The sequence below is a fragment of the Fukomys damarensis genome, unplaced genomic scaffold (genome assembly GCF_012274545.1).
Source record: "Fukomys damarensis isolate Sample0158 unplaced genomic scaffold, DMR_v1.0_HiC HiC_scaffold_4, whole genome shotgun sequence".
NCBI lineage: Eukaryota > Metazoa > Chordata > Mammalia > Rodentia > Bathyergidae > Fukomys > Fukomys damarensis.
This window is the reverse complement of record NW_022900916.1, coordinates 66970922-66979209: the sequence shown is the minus strand read 5'-3', so window position 1 is coordinate 66979209 and position 8288 is coordinate 66970922. Positions and strand designations below refer to the sequence as shown.

The 8288-nt window shown below is 41.5% G+C and overlaps 1 protein-coding gene across 5 annotated transcripts in view; it reads right to left on the bottom strand.

Annotated features, from left to right (window-relative positions):
• The window catches only part of LOC104868217 (ATP-dependent translocase ABCB1), a 301331-nt gene that overhangs the window by 87126 nt on the left and 205917 nt on the right, over window positions 1-8288 (bottom strand). For 2 of the 5 annotated variants that reach the window (XM_010632886.3, XM_010632888.3), the window contains exon 1: window positions 61-144. The exons of 2 other annotated variants lie outside the window; for them this stretch is intronic. The gene's annotated coding sequence lies outside the window, so the exon portion shown is untranslated. Of the gene's footprint in view, window positions 1-60; window positions 145-2010; window positions 2214-8288 lie in introns of those variants that run through there. One more of the 5 variants, XM_010632887.3, reaches the window with a different exon arrangement.

The following is an 8288-nucleotide window of genomic DNA, read 5'->3' as shown; positions in this document are numbered from 1 at the left end:
TCCACAGCCCCGCCGTCCAGGACGCCCTCCTTCCACGCGGACTGCACCGCGGAGCCCTACCTCCGGGGACCCCAAAGTCGCGGGCTTCGGGGCTGAGCGCGACTGCAGGGCCAGTCGGGCAGAAGCGGGCAGCAGCGACCCGGAATAAGAGCCTGCCTGGGAACTGCCCGGGCATCTGGCAGGCGAGTGACGCAAGCAGGACCGAGTCACACCCGGCGTGGTGAGGCCGGGGGCGTGGCCTCGCAGGGCCGCTTCCCCACTGCGGACAGAACTGCTGAACTCGTGGAGGGGCTGGGCTTCAGGGCGCCCTGGCTTCTTTGGCCCTTCTTCCAGGGGTGCGTGAATCAGCAGGACTCAGGTCTAGACCTGTCCACGGAAGTCTCCAGGCTTTACGGGTACACATGTAGATGTGCAGTGGCGTCCAGAGTCTGCAGGGGCTAAGGAACTGTTCTGTGCCATCACATCCAATGCACTCATAACGCAACATGGGACCTGCCCGTTCTGCACTTAAATCTTCCTAATCAACACCTCCAAAAACGCACTCAGAATTTTTTGTGCCTGAGTCTTTTTCCAGTGTTTCTGACATGTATTTTTGCATTTTTAGAGTAATTAGGAAATTCAAAAGATTTTTTACTGTAAATAAAAGTGAGAAATTCATGGTAGAAATATTATTTAAAAGGATGTCTGATGTTTTCAAAGTTCAGCTGTAGAATCAATGGCCATGTTCCCCCAGAGCATTTCAAAGTCTATTTTGATTAGGATTATTAAACAAGATATTTTGAAGTATTACTTTAGTTGTGATTTCTTTGTACATGTCCTTCACTTAATATTCTTAATATTGTTGTCCACTATATTCTTTTCTTTTCTTTTCTTTTTTTGGCACCAGGGATCGAACTCGGGACCTTACTCTTGTAAGACAGGCGCTGGAACCACTGAGCTACATCCCCACCCCATGACCTCTATGTTCTTAAAAAGAAACAAAAGTAAATGCAAATTTCACAATCCTACTACACAAAGTAGCATAAATTAACAGCAGAGCTTTTCATGTTTCTTATAAACTGGGCAAATAGCTCTTTGTAATACCTAGTCTATATAAGCTCATGTTTACATACTCTGGCCTTTCAGCTTGCTACAAACTTAGCATAGCATGAAGCTATTTTCTGTGGGTTGTTTGGTTTAAATGGCATAGTTCAAAGATATAATTTTTTTTTTCACCAGAAATCAAACTTAGGACCTTACCCTTGCCAGCCAGGCATTTCAGCACTGAGCTAAATTCCCAGCCTCAATTTTTTTTTTAACTGTATAGTAGCTTTTTTCTCACATTCCCTTTTTTAATTTTTTCCTCTCGGTTCTAATTGGTTTCAGCATTGGTTCACTTTTTAAACAAGCAAATGTACAAGCTTTCATCTTAATCCTATTCATTTTGACATTTATCCTTCTACTCTGTTTCAACTATATCCCATTATCCTACCATTAGTTTATGAATCCTTGTTATATTTTATCTACCCTTCTGAATGTCCTAAAATCCTCTGTAAAGCAGTTGGCCATGGTTTTAAAGGTATTATATTATGTTGGCCATATAATTTCTAAAGTCTTAGGCATCAAGTGAAGATCTCTGTCAGGGACATATCCAGGTTAAGCATCACAATAGCCCAGAGATTTTTTAATAAGTCTTAAATAAAGCATTCCATTAATTTTTTTAGTTTCTTTGTCCCAATGACATGATAATATGAATATAAAATATGATAAACCTAACACAACGGCTAGTCCTGCCTCTGCTGGTTCCACACCGCCGTCCTTGGCTTATTTTAAGACATTCGTCTTGCATCACTCCTACCACTCTCGCCAGGCTGGTCTCCGTAGTTTCTCCTCAGCTTCATCAAGCTCCAGTGAAATTCACCGCCCCCCCAGCTGCCCCACAGGTTCACTCAGGCAGCTGTTTCTACTCCGTGAAGCGTGCGTCTCCACAGCCTGCGCCTTCCTGCCCTCCACCCTCAGTAGTGACTTCACCTGTGCTGGAAAAGCGGAGCGGCGCGATGCGATAGCCAAGTGTTACAGCTCCGAGGCACAGCTGAGTGCTACAGCTCAGCATCTGCGGCTACCGTAATTTTAAGACACAACAACGTGAAGGTCACTGGAAGAGGTGAAGAAAATCCTTCAATTAGGCTAGGAGGCAAGTCTGAGCACTGGACTAGAGAAGCAAGCCTCCCCTATATAGGAGTCTAGCGGCAGGCGCGCATGCTCACTGAAGAGGGGCGGGGCCGCCAGTTACAGAATGTGCCTGAAAGGCAGCGTGGGCGAGGAGAAGAGGTTCTAACTGAACTCTGCAGAAAGGGGCGGATCTAATAGAACGTTCAGGACATGGGAAGGGCTAGCGGAAGATTACCGAGAGGTCAGAAGTACAAAGGGTTACAAATTATTACATTTGTGGAACAAAATATTCTGTGGAAAAAAAAACATGGAGGCAAGGCGAGGGCCTGTCTTATTGTGCAGTATTTCTCTTTGCTCTCAAGGAAGGAGACTGGGTCTCTGCTGCGCTCTGGCCTACATATATATATGCTGGTTGGAATAATGATAGTAATAAAATTAATGGCAATAATTTTTAACTCATACACGTGTAGAGTACATACTGTTAAATACATATTTTAGTCCTTGTCCCCCTTCTTCCTCCCCTTCCTACTCTCTGCATCTGTAGATTCTCCTCTCACTGTTTTCCAGTTCACACTGGTGATGCACGATGATTACATTTACTGCGCCACGTCGCTACGTTCCCCTAACACAAGCCCGTTCTTCCTGTGCCCCTCCCACCCCGAGCCCCCATGCTCCATCTCTTGGCCTCATCTGTATGCCTGTTTCCTGTGATCTATTTTGCTCTTTAATTTATTTATACTTTGGGCTTCTCATAGAAGAAAAGTCATCTACCGATTGAAGCTTGAGTGTCTGATCTATTCCATGCATCACGATGGTCTCAAGGTGTATCTATTTTCCTACAAACGACTCAAGTGTATTCGTCATGGCGGAGTGTCCTTCCTCGTGTATGAAGGCCACATTTCCTTTATCCCACAGGCACTGGCCATGTAACCCTCCCACGAGATTCAAGGAGATTCATTGATCCAACCCTCAGGAGAACCCTGTGAAGTGATGAGTGTTACTGCTATTCCCATTTCAGAGTGAGAGAAACTGAAGTCTTTACTGCTTCACCAAAGTCAAGCAGCCTGTTAGCAGCTGACTCGGGATCTGAAAGCAGACCGGTTCTCGTGACCACACTCAACACTGTACAGCACTGCTGCCTGCCTTTTTGAGCCCTGTGAGACATTTCCCCTTCTAAATTCATCTTAGAAAAGCTGCAAGGGCTCCCTGCCACCAGCTACATCACATCTGAGAATTCTGACTTATCCTCTTACCTGCAACACATTGCTTCTCTGTACCATTATCTCTATCCACATTGCTTCTTTACACTGTGTCTCCAGCACCTGCATGTTTATTCCATTCCAGCCAAACTCACTATGCCTCTCAGGTGACTGATCTTTTCTCACTTTGTGCTTTTCCTTATATGTTTAAATTAATTTACCCAACCTCTCCTTTTTATTACTTTGCTCCATTGAACAAGGCGCAAAATTAGAAAAGCAAATTCCAGTAACTTCTCTGCTGCTCTTCCCACGTCTTCAAACAAGTTACTATTTTTTTTTCTCTCACCTATATCTTTTTAAAACATGAATTCTGAGCTGAGATCTTAGCTCAGTGGCTCTGCTCCCTGCCTCACATGCACAAGGACACGAGTTCAATCCCCTGTACCAAACTAAATAAATAAAATGAATTCTAATGTTATTTATGATGTTTGTGATATTAAGTGATTTATATATTTAAAACTCTTGTAGAGTGACTAAAACACCCCAACACTCAACAATGGCCACATAGCTATATATTAGCAATAAAACCCTATTTTCAATCTATTTTTACATTCCTTGGCATTTTTCAGCACTGAAGCATGTATATGCATTTATTTATCCTTAAATTTTAATCATTTATTTTGATTAACACTGTAGCACACCAAAAGATATCCACAATTTTTGATGGCAATAGAAAAAAATGTTTTAAAAAAAGAAATAGTGAAGAAAACAAATAAATATAGTACCATTTCACCATTCTGCCCTTCTCCAAGCTTCAGTCATCCTGAATATTACAATAACTTTATAACTGTTCTGATTTACTTTGACCCCCCCCAACAGGATTTTCTTCAGAGTAAAATCACTAAAATCTGTCACTATCCCTTGGCTTCCTGCCTCCCTCAGAGCAAAATGCGAAACCCTTCCGATTATGGGGAGGCCTCTGCATAGTCTGGGCCTCCTAATCCCTGACTTCGTCCCCGTCACTCTCTCCAGCCTTGATTCCGCTCCAGCCTCGGCAGCCTTCTTTCTGTTCTCTGAACACCCACCTTGGGCCCGTGGAATTTAACCATTACCTGGGCCTGCAACTCTCTTCCCTTCGTTAGCTGTACAGACTGACTCAGGTCTTCATTCATTTCAAGATCTTTACTCAGATGTCAGCTATTTTGTTCACAAGTGCCTAAAAACAGTGTCTGGTATATGGTGTGGGCTCAATAAATGTTAGATAAATGAAAGTGCACTGTGAGCAAAATGTGGAGTAAATGTAAAATAAGAAACTTTTGGCTCAGAGAACATTCCTTGTATTTTCTACACTGCTGAAAAATATTCAAATTATATGAAGTTATGATTCTTGAGATGTTTATCCATGAACCTGCCCCTTAGCTCAGCTGGTGCCACAGGTATTAAATGAGGGCCAGAAGTATGCTAAATATTTGCGAACTCTGTTGATGCATGGCTTAAACTTTATGTCCTGCCTTTAGAGAGAGAGACTGGACATGATCTGTAGACTTTCTGCTGCCCCAGATGGTATCTAACTAAGGCTGTTATGGTTGGAGTTCTACATTTTCTTTGGCACTTTGCTTTTGTAGTGGTTAGGACAGTGATTTTTCAATGATAAAAATCTGCAAATATTACGGTCAGACTAATTGCTTTATTTTCCTTGAGACTGTTTCTATCCAAATTATGATCTAGTGAAACCTTCAGTGATCTAGTGAAATCTACCCAAACTCCAGCAAAACTACTGTATATTCTACAATCTACTCAATCCCTCAGTCTTACATGGAAACAGTAGTTTCCACATAAGTCCCATAAACAGTGAGTTTCTTCCTGCACCTTAAAGTGTTAGATATTACCAGAGGAAGGCCCATTAGTATTTTAGCAATGATCATTAACTCTTATTTTATGCCCTCTTAAACAATGTACAAAATATGATATGGTTTGCTTTGGTTTTTGGAGATCCAGAGCTCACCATCTTTCCCACATTGGCCTTGAATTCATGATACTCCTGCCTCAGCCTTCTCAGTAGCTTAAACTACCACTCTTTGTCACCATGCCAGGCATAAAATGCTTATCTTAACTCCACTTCTTTGCTTTTAAGTTTCTATAAACTTTTATTTATAAATATTTTGTTTTTAATATGGAAATTTTAGCACTTTTTAATTCTGTCATCCATTAAAAAATCTACTGATTCTCTTATAATCAGAAAGCTTTCACTTACAAATACACTATGAAAAATATACCAAGTCTGGCCATATATCCAGATAAACACTCTGCACGCACCAATAACTGGCTAATGGATTCATTCCTCACACGTAGTTTAAGAGTCACTTCCTCAAACAATTCCTTATGATTCCTGACTAGGTTTGGTGTCCTTTTGTCTCTGGTATCCAGGCTATGCAGGATGTGTAGCATTCAGACCCTTGATTCTAGTGCCCTTGAGCCAGGCATTGCACCATGAATCAGTTCCTGCATCACACTCTAGATCCAGCCACCTCTGAAAAAGCCCCACCTATGAAGGCATGAAGCTTTTGGGGGAAATGTAAACACAATCCCCAACATCCTGATGGAGTAATTCACAAAGCATTTGTACTTCTCCCTCTTATTAGAATTCACAATTGCAACTTTGCTCATTAACAAAAGTGTCTTTCCTATGGAGTGGAGACAAACAATCTCTATTTCATTCATTTCTGCTTTCCAGCAGGTGAAGGAGAATAATCACTCAGTCTTTACTAAATGGAAGGAAAGAAGGAATTCACAATAATCCTTATCCTCTGACATTCTGTTCCAAACTGTTCTGCTGGGCATCTGTTTTTCAATGCTTGTTAGATTTCCCTTGCCTCAAGAAGGCTGCTACATAAAACAGTAGCCTTCTTCCCATATTACTCTGTGCCTTAAGATGGCTGCCATTGGTATAGCAGCCTCTATGTTAAATAGCTTCTACTAAGGGATAGCCTTATTCCTTCCATCATTACTCTTTTGCAGCAAAAAGAGTAACCAGATACTTGCTACCTCCAAGTAACCAGTGATGTCACAAGCCCCTCCTAGTGATATCACAGGCTCCTCCAATCCCTCACCCAACTCCATCCCAGCTCAGGTTAACCCCACCCCGCTCCTAGAAAGAAGAAGCTCCCTGTTCCTCTATGCTGCATTTCTTTGTTAGGAGAGAGCTGGGCAGATCCTCCGCATAATAAATGCTTGTTATGGTCCCGAGCTGGTCCTGGTTTTTGGGCTCTTTTACCGAACAATCTTTATTCCATCTTTTACAAAAATTTCCAGGATTTTATTTGGCAAACAACATCGGTACTTTCATTTGAAATTTTCAGAAAGATTCCTATCTGCTGAGACAATAAAGAAAATAGCACATTAGCATATTTTTTAAATGCTTAAAACATGTCCAAATCCTTTGATCCCTCCAGAGTTGATTTTTAGTTATCTGAATATGTTGCAAATTTAAAAATCGGGACATAGAGGTTCACAAAGGAATTTTTTTTCTTACACCAGAATTTCTTTTTTATAGTTTACTTAAACTTTATTTTTATTAGTACCTATTTGTCAAACATATTGATCACATTCATCATAGGGAATTTGTACCTATACATAATATATCTTAGTTCTTTTTTTCTCCATCCTACTCCCCACCCTTGAACAACTCCTCCTATCTCCATTTACAAAAGCTTTGTTTCCATTGTTTTCTTCCATACTCTTTATTTTCTTTTCCCTTCCTTCCATTCCCCCCTCACCTCCTCAGGAATTGTTTGGATTTATGATTTTATGTATATAAAATATTACAAAGATATAAACCAGTTATATTGTATTATGCACATATAAAATCTTTATATAAAAGAAATTGTTTAAATTTGAAATTCCTTCCAGGCTCTGCTATGATCAGAATAAGTGACCACTATTAGAATGACTTCCCTGATCTCTGCCCCGACACACTGTACCCTTGTAAGACCTAGTCTCACTTCCACTCCACGGAGCGTGAACAGCCAAAAAGGCCTCCACGATGCTGGGCCCTAACACCCAGCGAGGCTCCGGGAGCTAGGCGGAAAAACGAGAAACCCAGTGTCGCGAACCGTCGACGCAGAGCACTGTCCCGCAGTGCCTCAAACCTGAAAGAGCAGCGGGGTGGAGATGGGGCAGAGAGAAAGGAAGGACGCCAAGACAAGAGTCTGATCAAGGCGACGTTTATTGCAGGCAGGCATCAGCCTTTTAAAGGAAAAGACCAAACTATTATGGGCTAGGATTACCATAGTAACCTCAATACCTGCTCCTATAGATAACATCAGATCTTTAACATAACAAAATGGAGTTAACAACACCTGACTCCTACAGATCTTTGGCTGTCTGGGTTTCTCCCGTGCAGGGTAAAACAAGTTTAACATGTGCAGTCCTTAAAAAGGAACAAATGTTGTCTTTCAAAAAGCCAGTGGGCCATGGCTGGCTTCACACATATCCCCCTTTTTATTATATTTAGAGCAGGGACTTTCCCTGTTCAGCAGAAAGGCTGTGCCTATCTTAGGTGAGAAATGTCCAGAGAAATCCCTTACCTGTCATCAAGCCATGAGCAGTTTAATACTCATGCTCTGTCTTAGGTTGGATATTTCTCCACAATTCTCTTACCCGTCTTTGACTACCAGCCTCTGCAGGGGTTATACCATGGGTTTTGAAGGCTTGCCATGTAGCTTTTTCTACCTCTATCAATATTTGTAATCCTTGTTCCTCATACCAGGCCTCATTAATTTTTACAGGCATCATTGCAAAGAGAGGTTGTTTCAAACCCATCACAGAATGAAAGGAAGTCACCATTTCTGAGAATATACAATTGGTCAATTGACAATCAATATTATCAGTTTCATAAACAATCTCTATGAGCATTAAGACAAGACATTATATTAGAGG